Source organism: Schistocerca nitens, chromosome 2 (genome assembly GCF_023898315.1).
Source record: "Schistocerca nitens isolate TAMUIC-IGC-003100 chromosome 2, iqSchNite1.1, whole genome shotgun sequence".
Classification (NCBI taxonomy): Eukaryota; Metazoa; Arthropoda; class Insecta; order Orthoptera; family Acrididae; genus Schistocerca; species Schistocerca nitens.
The window spans coordinates 162,902,955-162,915,320 of NC_064615.1; positions in this window are offsets into that span (position 1 = coordinate 162,902,955).

The window sequence follows — 12,366 nt, forward strand, 5'->3', positions numbered from 1 at the left end:
AAGAAGCGTGGAGATACTGGAATTTTTAAGATTTATTATACAGGGTGGTAAATTGATCGTGACCGGGCCAAAACCTCATGAAATAAGCGTGAAACGAAAAAACTAAAAAGCACGAAACTTGTCTAACTTGAAGGGGTAAACCAGATGGCGCTATGGCTGGCCAGCTAGATGGCGCTGTCATAGGTCAAACGGACATCAACTGCGTTTTTTTAATTGTATGTAATAAAAAATGTGGGATCCTATAGTCGTGTAGTACGTGAAGAAAGACGAATGTTTTAGTTGGACCACTTTTTTCGCTTTGTGATAGATGGCGCACCTTTCTAGATGAAAAAAAGTATTGGCACCGAGTCCTCATGTCCAGAATTCTGGCCGGCCGGGGTGGCCGAGCGGTTCTAGGCGCTTCAGTCTGTAACCGCGCGACCGCTACGGTCGCAGGTTCGAATCCTGCCTCGGGCTTGGATGTGTGTGGTGTCCTTAGGTTAGTTAGGTTTAAGTAATTCTAAGTTCTAGGGGACTGATGACCTCAGATATTAAGTCCCATAATCCTCAGAGCCATCTGAACCATTTTTGAAGAGTGCGTATTGCAGTAATTAACACGTAAATACGGTTAACGTGGACCATTTTGAAATGGGTCCACTAATTTAACTGTTTTATTATGTAGTACACCAATCCAGTGAAAGACGGCACAAAGAAGGACAAAACTAAAAGCGATTGATGTCAAGTAAACCAGCCACTTGTTCTCAAAGGTGATAGGAATCATTTACTGTTACAAAGAAGTCACTGCCCAATATGTTGAAATGCGTAAGAAGTCGATGTCAAGTGTGTTGAACACCAGGTTCCGAAGTGTTAGGCTAAACGAGCTAATACCGTATTGCATCGCGGGATCACTGGTAATCATGAAATTCTAGCCTATTCAAAACTCCCCCCCCCCCTACACAATGTGAAGGGTTCTTTTTGTCATGGCGCGGCCTCCTTATTACTATTAAGAAAACGCTAAATGTGGGAGGATGAGAATACATTTTACGGTATTGTATACTGAATACAATAGAGGAATAGTTCGGAGACGATAATGGACCGTGTCATAAAGTAGCATCGTTGATTTGTGGACAATTACATTCCTGGAATGAAATGGTCTGCCCAGAATCTCTGTCTAAACCCAACAGAGAACATCTGGGTTTAGTTAGAAAGTCTACTTCGCTCCAGACCCTAGCGTCTCTTGAGGAAGAATTGGCGGCTATAACAAATACTTAAGCAACCTATTTAAAGTGCGCCCAGAAAAGTGCAAGGCTTCATAAAAGGGAAGGGTTGACACCCCCCCACCCCCCTATTTTAACACTAATAGATGTGCGATTATTTTTGATAAGAAGGTGATGGAACAATGGATAAGAAGGGGATAACAGGTTTAGACTGGACTAACTACTAGACGGAGAAAACGACTGACTCTAGTGGGAAGAGTCGAATAAGAAGAAGATCATGAAGATGCAGAAAGTAATTTGAAAAGTATGTCTCTGATACAATAACGAGGGGTTTCAGATACGTAAGTTCTTTATCCAGAAGCCGCCTCCAGAACAACTCACCAGTGGTTGTACAGCCAATTGCTAAAGTGATAGAAACACGTTTATGTCAACGGCAGGGGTAGCTCCTTGATGTTGAAGAGAAAACTGTATTAACAGATCATGACGTTGTTGTGAGCATCGTTCTTACAATTCTAAACACAACGTTTTAACAGCAATGCGAAAGAAGCAGACAGTACACACGATTGGTGAATTTATTACTGCTAACATACATTTTCCATTAGTTACTGATGCTACATACATTTTTGAAGATCTATGTGTAATACTGGAGGGATACGAAATAAAATGCCTTTGATGAGTGGAGGTATTCTAACCCTTCCGACCACTGGCTTGAGTTTCGGTGTGTTAATCAAGCACTATGGAAACGTCCAATGTCGGAAGGATTTGTCTGCATGAAATTCCCTATTTACAAAGAAGACGTAACTTTGGCGTAACTTTCGACCCTCTTCTGGCCACCGTATGGGAGACACATTCGCAAGCAAATTGCATGTTTTCGCTGAAACCGAGTCTCAAGCCTGTTGAGAGAGGCGTAGGTTCACCCAGAGCAGAGCGGAGTGCGGTTTCTCTGGCAAAGCTCATTTGCAAGGCAGATGACCTTTACTGAGGAGAATCCCCCTGAGATGTACTCAGAGGAGTTCCCGAGTTTTCTTCTTGGGTTCCCGTTCCGGTTTTTGTGGGTAGCGTACTCCCCTGCATGGAGTCGCAGAGCAGGGGTGGCGCGTCATAACTATAAAATGGAATCGAATAAGCTGGAAACAACATGCTTGAAAACCGAATGGTGCCTTTTGCATATGTCAGAATCTAGCAGTAGAAATAATTCGTTAATAAAATTCTTCATTCGTCGTTGTTTAGCTACACGGGCTGATAACAACGCGGATTAACTACATGTATGCCCTTTAAAAGTTTGCGAACGTATTTCCGCAAGACATGAAAAGGAAACATTTGCACTCACTCGCTCTACCGAACATCTGCTATTGCGACCTAAAGCAACACGGCATGTGTAATAAGAACCGAGAAAGCTTAGCCGGCCTGGGTGGCCGAGCAGTTCTAGGCGCTACATTCTGGAATCGCGCGACCGCCACGGTCGCAGGTTCGAATCCTGCCTCGTGCATGGATGTGTGTGCTGTCCTTAGGTTAGTTAGGTTTAAGTAGTTCTAAGTTCTAGGGGAGTGATGACCACAGCAGTTAAGTCCCATAGTGCTCAGAGCCATTTGAACCATTTTTGAGAAAGCTTATGTGCGTTACATCAGGAGACCGTTACATCAGGAGTCTGTGTGCCCATGAAAGAGTTTCATAGGCGCTGTTACGTTGCTTGCGGCTAGACAACTTACGTCACCACCACGTCACTACCACAGTCAACTTCATCGGGACCTCACATATACTCCAGCACCCCGCAGTAAAGGTTAAGTGTCTGTCATCAGTCATAATTTAGACATATATTCTCACTTATCCAGTAACCTAGCTATGCCCGGCCACAAAACAAAAACTTTCGGGAACTCGTTCTCAATAGCTACAGCCCTTCTCTGTTGGTTATAAGAGGAGATTTAAAAACTTCCTTGTATCCTCTTCACAACATTTCTCTAAAAGTTAATGTAAAGGCCAAGTTTTCACTCTGACAAACAGTAATGCAAATGCTTCCATCATCTCCCATTTACAATTCTCGCTCTTTTAATTTCTCAATTAGCCTTGTCGCTTTCTTTCCCTCTGTCTTCATTAATCGTGTACTATCAAGTTCTTCTTGCTCTTACTTTTCTTCCTCCACAACTTCTTTCATGAACTAATGCAAGCCGTGTCTACTTTTTCCTTAATGCACTGAACTAATTAATGGTGTCTAGTGTTGTATGTTGGATTTAATGTACAGCATACTTAGAGAAATTAATCTAGTACAACATATTTAGAATTCCTGATTATATGACTATAATCTTGCCAGGTTATACAAATGAATACAAGAGATATTCAAACAGACTCACAGAAAATATAATATCACCAAAAAATAATTAGTATAGTAATGAAATTTCAGAAACACATTTGTCTAGATAACATATGCCTTACAAGTGTGTGTGTGTGTGTGTGTGTGTGTGTGTGTGTGTGTGTGTGTGTGTTATGACAAGTGCAAAGAAAATGACTGTGTCCTGTCGTAAGGGAAGGTATGGAGTTGACGTGGAATACTGCGATAGAAAAGGGAATGGAAGATTCTTTTTTACTTGAAAAAGTATGTCCTGTCATAAGAATGGTACAGATATTTCTATTTCCAGAGACAGAGCCGTCATCAGGGGTTATCTCCGACACTTCGATCATGTTCGAATGTTTCCAGAACGAGATTGTCACTCTGCAGCGGAATGTGCGCTGATATGAAACTTCCTGGGAGATTAAAACTGTGTGCCGGACCGAGACTCTAACTCGGGACCTTTGCCTTTCACGGGCAAGTGTTCTATCAGCTGAGCTACCCAAGCACGACTCACGACCCGTGCTCACAGCTTTAATTCCGCCAGTACCTCGTCTCCTACCTTCCAAACTTCACAGAAGCTCTCCTGCATACCTTGCAGAACTAGCACTCCGGTAAGAAAGGATATTGCGGAGACATGGCTTAGCCACAGTCTGGGGGATGTTTCCAGAATGAGATTTTCACTCTGCATCGGAGTGTGTGTTGATATGTTACTTCCTGTGTTTGGTATGCACGGCGGATAGAGAATGTATTATGAAATAATGTCAGAAGAAACAGTTCACTCGAACTCACGAAAACTGCCGTACTAGGATGCACAGATTGGTCAATGACCTAATGGTATTCAGTTACTACAGTCGAATTGACTTCGGCAAAAGCAAGGAGATCATAAGCACGTTAGTAGTTACAAACCAAATGTGATGAAATGTGCCTTACATTCTGTAGAAGTAAAATGAAGAGAAAATCGTCACAATTTTATGTTGGATGATTTGAGGCTTAGTAGTTCTTACCGGATTCAACATATAGGACATGTGAGAGGTTCCGCCTGTGACTAATATGTTCAAAATCTGACGAAAATTCGTGAACTTGAATGAAAGCGTTCCTGCAGAATCTGCACGTAATGACTATATGCAATCGCTGAAGGCAATGATGCATTAATTTAAATACCTCAGGGTGAGCTACAGTTAGCTAAAGTGCCGTAAGGCATGGTCACCACCGAAGGATCAAAACTATAAGAGGAATAAATACATGAAATTCACTCGAATTATGATAGAAAAAGATTTGGAAACTTTTGTGAACGAGTACATATTATAACATAGGAGTAAAAGGAAGCATGGAACACTAATCTCATTGATCTGTAAGTACGCATTGGATCATCTCGTCACCGAAAGAGGATATCAAACCAAGAATCCTTCTACACACGATAACAACGGAGAATGTAACCACGAAAGTAACTATTGAATTGCACAGCGGCAGAGTGAGTACGTGGGACGTATTTGACGATCTGTCGACCAATTTTGTGTTGTTTAACTGTCAATGCAATATGGCTATCTGTAAAGAACAGTTTTGTCACTGTAGGTCCCATCAGCAGAAAAAAGTGGCGGACAGTGCTCCCACACTGGCAGCATCAGAAATTTGGTGAGTAAATTCAGTAAGTGCCAATCAGAATACTCCATTCATTCACAAGACATCCTTTCTCCTGGGGCATGGGAGGCTCTACAGTCTAGTTTAAACAAGATGGGGGCAAGGTATGTACAGAAAGTTCTAAGAGACAAGTTAAAGCAGACCACCCATCTCTGGCGGGATGCTTTCCCTCATCTGCCATTGTGCCATGTCATTAGGACATCTCCAGACCAGTAGTTGTAGGTCACCGAAAATTCCAGCCACGCTACGCAAACATCTCGCCACAATGCATCAGTGGGACAGGCTGTCCTGTTAGGATTGCTAGGAAGAATGCAACCTGTGTTATTCCGGAAAGCATTGCAAACGATTTCCATAGTGCATCCAGAGGGAAACTTGGATCCTATTTACACAGACCTGTGACATCAGCGTAGCACTAACAAACTCTTAGCTGTGCTTGAGATGACGAGGCGCTCGGCAATGAGGTCTTCGCTTGACCGCAGGTGTATAGGCTATGCACCATTGCGCCTACAACAGTAAACACATGTGCATTGCCAAGAGGTATCTTGCTGGCTGGACCAATGTGCTCGTACTGGCCTGGCGTGAGCACCTTGAGGCCTCTGTAGATAACAGTTCGCTCATACATCTTGGTTGAATTTCTTAACGATCATTCGAAAGCGTTTCTACTTGCAATGAGTGTTTGCACACTGCATTATTTTTGCTGTTTAAGCATTGCAAGCATGGCTGCATAATGCCAATTTCATGTGTAGTGAATGTGTCTGTTGCATTATATATTGAACAAGTCTGTGGGCTGTGCTACGCATTATTTCTACGGTTTATAATTAGTGAGGGTGTTTGGTTGGCGTTTTACAAGCATTATTTTGACAATTTACAAGTTGTTTGCGTTTCTGTAGGCTGTACAACGCATTATTTCAGTGATTTACGAGTAGTTTGCGGGTCTGTAGACTGTGTAACGCATTATTTAGAAGTTTACAATTAGTGAGGATGTTCGCGAGCATTGTATAAGTGTTAGCTTGATAATTTACCAGTAGTTTGCATGTTTGTGCATCAGTGTACTACATTATTTCGACGATTTACGAGTAGTTTGCAGGTCTGTATTCTGTGTATTCTGACCCAAAGCATGTCAGATTGAGTGTTTCGTATCAGTGGAATAAATGAACTACGTGAAATCTATCCCTATACAAATTGTTATAAAATAAATAAAGTACACACCTTCCACTCTCCAGTAGCTGTACACAGACTGATTCCTTTTCCCGCCATTTTTCCCTCAGACGGCCATGGGACGACAGCGCCCTCTTGTGGCAGTACTGTGTACTAGGTCAGTTGAAGTCTGGTCCTCATAGTGTACACACTGGATGGATCTACTGGCCGGCCGCGGTGGCAGAGCGGTTCTAGGCGCTCAGTCCGGAGCGGAGCGACTGCTAAGGTCGCAGGTTCGAATGCTGCCTCGGACATGGATTAGTGTGATGTCCTTAGTTAGGTTTAAGTAGTTCTAGGTTCTAGGGGACTGATGACCGCAGAAGTTAAGTCCCATAGTACTTAGAGCCATTTGAACCATTTTTTGACCTACTGCCTGTGACAACTCAAATTGTTTAAAGACTTACATCCATCGTACCCACCAGCCCAGCACAGGATGAGTCGTTTTACCGCGAATTCCAAGGAAGAGGTGATGTTCGGATGACTTAGGTTAGTGGAGGTAGCCCAAGTGATCTTTTCGTCCACCATTTCCTTAGGTTAGTGGAGGTGGCCCAAGTAACCTTTTTTCTGCTAAAATTTTAACATTCCGCCTTTTCCTTTGGGAAGGATGGGGAGGGGAGATGGTTAGATTAGTGGAGGTAGCCCAATAGACCTATTTCCCCCCCCCCCCCAAAAATTTGAACTTCCCACCATGACATCATTGCGATGTGGCCACTCCTAACGCCGCCATCTTGGATCCGAAATCTTGAATAAATTTGGCAACAATGCAGAGTGAGGCCAAATGAACTTTAATCTACCACTCTTGCATAACTACACTCAACTCGTTCCCTGAAATTCTGCTCCTTTTTTTGTAAAACCACACGGCGACAGATAATGAGAGTGCTATTAGGCTGGTAGGTTTCTCCATAAGATGACAGTTTCTCAAGGACAAGCTAACCACTAAACAAAAGAAGTATCCACAACAAGTAGATAAAGCTTGCAGGGTCCACAGGATGTTCGCTATTCCGGTCAACCATCCCTGTATTACTGCTGTATCACAAGAGCCATGACTCCTCCCAAGACGTCCAGTTGGAGTTTCCGTCCACTATGCCCCAAGTCAGCGTTCCCTCTCGCTGCAGTGCGTTTCAAAACACCAGGGAAATAGAGGCATGCTCCATCCATTGGCCAAAGAATGCACGACTACTACCAACAGCCCACCAGAGCTTATGCTGTCTCAGTAAACATAAACCGACCTTGTTTATTTTGTGGTTACTGACGAAGCAGTCCTACGAGTCTCTGCTCCCATCCATGGTACCCTGTGGTAACAACGAAAGTTCTGCCCACCATCGAGATCTGAGGTAAAGACGATATTCAGGCAAAGGTAAATCGAACATGTGCCCCGTGGACGACTGCACTCCCAGAGTGTTCTCAGATCCCTGTTTGTCAGCACAGAGCAGTCAATGAATCTTATTAGGAGAGGCGTTCCTCCCAGAGGGAATGGAAGTGGGTTTGCAGTGTGGTTCGTGATATTGTGGATGGAGCCAGTGCCTCCCTCACTGAGTCTGAGGGTGCCACGAGACCGTTGATACCCACACAGACATTTTTGCCTTTTCTGAAAGTCAAATGGCCAGATGCCACGGTACTGTCCAACAACCATGAGGAAGTCAATTGTTCTCTCTTTCATAATTTTCATTTATTCAATCGAATGTGTCACCGCAACCACAGTGCTTGGTGCTCAACCAATCGAGGAGACGCAGCTGCAGGCAGATAACAACCACATGTTCGTTAATGTGCACTTTGAATGCCACAAGTGGTTGGTTCCTGCTGTGTTCCCTGTTTTTTTCGTAAAACTAGTGATATTCCAGTCTGTCACACTGGCAACAGCATTGAATCGTCCCATCCACATAAAGTGTTTTTGGAAGTAGAGAGTTGAGTGTGGGAAACTAAGATCCCCAGCCATTTGGCTTCCGGCTGCCGTCTGGTGTTGATGGATGCACCCTTCGACTATTTTGGGGAAATGTACGTTTCGCAGTCTCTAACAGCATTGTCCATATTGTTAGCAGCACGCAATTTTCTAGATCTTGTAAGCTATTTAAGTTAATGATCTAACGTTTTATTTGTGATTTTTGTCTCATTTACTTTCGATTCGTAAGCTGCTTTGATAAGAATAATTTGACGCGATCTCTCCATGTGGTCTTCCATACAGTCCGCTATCTGGCGTCGGTGTTAGCGGAAATTTGTGGAAATTCAATACAGAATTAGGAGAAATTTTCCCTGTGTCAATTTATTGTGAATTGTGTCCATCAGTCAGAGTAAATAAAAATCTGTTGTAAGAAGATCTGTCTTAAATTTCAACAGCCTTTAATTTTCCTATAAGTTTTCCACTATTAGGAGACCAACTAATAACGTATGTAATCTGAGCTGCATCTATGTTTGTTGCTTTCACTGTGACAGTGTTATTGTTAAGCACATTTGCCTAACTCGATGATAACTTTCAAAATATTCAGTGAAGATAATGAACACTGCACTGGTTCTTCTTGTGTGATTATAAATTTATTTATTGGCTAGTGGGAGATGTGCCTATTCCCCGAAGGATTATAACTTTGCAGTGTGTTATTTCAATACGATTTGGGTAACAACGTTGCAGTAAAGAGACATGACAAGCAAGAAAATATAAGAACACAGATCAAAGGCAAAGTGTTCTCCAAAACAGAAAAAAACACGCAACTTTAATGTTAAACCTCATCCACTACGTTAACTATAGCTACTTTTGGTTCCTTGTAGTTAGGACTCACAATTGGCATGCAAAAAGTAGCAATTTTCATTATGTTTGGTTGCCTATTAATCTTCAGCTGCAACATATCTTAATGTGGGAGCGATAAAGTGTGTGATTTTTGTTAATTGTTGCTTTTGTATTTGCCTGTATTTTGGTGGATTACACTATGAAAATTTGTATTGCATATGAAGATTTCTTTGTACTGCCAGTGAGGATGCTTTAGGCTCAGGATCACTTTCTCTTGTTAAATTTGTGATAGCGATAGTTCACTATGTACTAGATTTTGTTTTCATACCTTTTATACATGGACAGAGCTACTTGAGGATAACCTAGGGAAGCAAGGAAATTTTAGTGAGGAGCATTCAATGGGATCAGAGGAAGTAGAGTCAGAATATTTTGTGTGTGTGGTATCAGCAGAAGTTGCGTTGCCTCAGACCAAGGTAACCAGATAGATAACCTACAGAGTGAATTTAGTGTTATCCTTGAAAAATGGTCGGCCATTGCGCAGAGCAGCTCAGATTTCGCGGTAATCGGAGATATTCCATTCTGGTCAAATAGATGACAGAGAAAGCTGGGACAGTTAGGAAACAATGCAGAGGAAGAAGGAAAAAGGTGGAAAACAACCAGTAGCAGATAGGAAAGAAGGGCAGGAGAGAGACAGGAAGGCAGTGGCAGACGGAAATAAAGGCGAAGCAGATACGAAACAAGCGGAGGAGAGATGTAGGAAGGCCTAGGCAGATAGGTAGAAAGGAGAGAACAGATAGTAAATGGCTGTGAAAGAGGTGGCAGCTTATGTGAAAACTTTGATGGCTGGTTCAAACCCACTGACAAAAGGTGGTCGACATATCAGCAAAAAGCAGCGTAACCAGACTGAAGGAGGCTGAGTTAAATTTGAAGAAAGTAATGGAGTCAGCTACCTCAGTTTCTCATTGAAAGCAATTCAGAAGTAGTGAACTGCTCTGAAGCTACAGCATGTGCTCATTCAAGAGAAAGTAAGGTATCTGCATTTCTCAGATGCGATGTAGGGAAGCTAAAGAAAAACAGTGAGCGACCACATGGAGCTTTTATTGCCGCTAACAGACAGTAGACTGGGAGTCAATAATGAGACATATTTGTGAGAATTCGGAGATTACTAGCTCGCTGTCAGCTACACATGACTTCGCCATTGTGAGGGAATCGTATGTGGCATTATGGTCGGCGTCTGTCTACAGGCAGGACTTTGACAACAACCACTTCTTGCTGAGGTAATTTGTGGCCTACTCTGCAGGCTGATGTCTGCATAGTGAGACGTGGATTGGGCTGTTTAAGGACAGCCTGCAGGACTCCTGGCGAATTCGAAAAAGCTGGGTGTTCATGAGCATCCACTGCGCAGGGATTAATCGCGAAAGTCTCACAAGTTACAAGACAGTGTAAAAGCTTCGTAGAAGTATAATCTGTAATTATGACGCTATACTGGTCTGCTGTAGAGTAGAAAGCGTTACACTCAGAATCTTAAAAGCAGTGCCACGGGAAGCAATCTTGTCTAACTTAAAATGGAATCAGCATGCCGACAACTCATACAGTACTGGAAAGGTAATTCAGCGTTTCATTAACACTTTGCTAACAGAACATAAGAGGCCGTCTTTTTTGTTGAAAAAAGTGGTCAGGAGACATTTAAATAAATACAAAAGGATCTCGATCAGTATGTGTTGGATGATTGGAGAGTGAGTTCTGCAATGGAAAGACATCAGTGCAGAAACTCTTAGGAGAATGTGTACATAAATGGCAGTGTAGGTGGGAGCATGAATGGCAGATTTCTATTCGATCGAAAGCTAAAGGAGGCGAAAGCCACTCCGTGTTCCTGATTGCTTCTGCTATAGACCTACAGGTACAAGCTCTCTACGGGTTACACTCACAGTCACAAGAACATTCTGCTCGCAATTTCCTTATTTAGAAAAGTCGTTAACCACACAGAGCAAATGTAGCATCAGGGAACACCGAGGTTAGACCCTAAAACGTGTAAGTTTCTCTGACTGACAGTGTTAAAGTGGGAGATTGGAGTGTCGCCTCTCATGTTAGCATCATTTTGTAAACCGTCAATCGGGAATATAGATAAATTTATGTCTGCCAACTTGTGAAATGTGTCCATATTTCCAATTTACAGAGCTGTCAAAAAACCATTATAAGAGGATTTGACTTAACTATCAGTATCCTTTAATTTTCCTACAACTTTAACATCGTTAGGCGACCCACTGACTAAAAATAAAATCTGTTGTACACCTAGGTTGGTTGTTCCCAATGTGACGGTGTTATCGTCGCCTTACTTACTACACGGTGAAGGTGACAAACGTTGCAGTATCTACTGCTATGTGAGTATAACTTCGTATACTGATAAGGTAAAGCTATTTAGTTTCTTCTACGATGGCAGCTTGTTATGTGCTTTTTCCTGTCTGGGTAAAGACCGTGCAGTATTTAGACGTAATAATCAACAACATTTTTGTAGCAAAAAGCTCGGGTCAAAGGCACATCGCTCTTCATAAACTGGGAACAAACATGCAACTTTCAGTGTGTTGTGTCCCCACCTGGTTATGTTGTATATTAATTACCATAATAACAATATTAATACTAATTTCGAACCTTTCGCGGACGATTCTTCAGGTTCAAAGTACAACAAACTTTGAGAACTTGGTTTAAATGTTTACAAATCTAAATTTTAGCACTGCAAAAAAGGAAAAGACATAGAAACACAATGGGAATGGGTCAACTCACAAAAATATTTAGTTCTAACAATTTACAGAGATATAAAGTGGAGCCCTGACATAGGCTCAGAAGGAGAGTTCTGTACATTTGGAGAGTACTAAGTAAATGTAGTTAGTCTAGAAATTGTTTACATAACTCTCTTGCAAACCGTTCTAAAATATTTCTGAAGTGTGTGCAACTCATACAAAATAAGATTACCAGGGATTTTTTTTTTTATTTTGGTCATCAGTCTATGACTGGTTTGATGCGGCCCGCCACGAATTCCTTTCCTGTGCTAACCTCTTCATCTCAGAGTAGCTCTTGCAACCTACGTTCTCAATTAATTGCTTGAGGTATTCCTATCTCTGTCTTCCTGTTTTTGCCCTCCACAGCTCCCTCTAGTACCATGGAAGTCATTCCCTCATGTCTTAGCAGATGTCCTATCATCCTGTCCCTTCTCCTTATCAGTGTTTTCCACATATTCCTTTCCTCTCCGATTCTCCGTAGAACCTCCTCATTCCTTACCTTATCAGTCCACC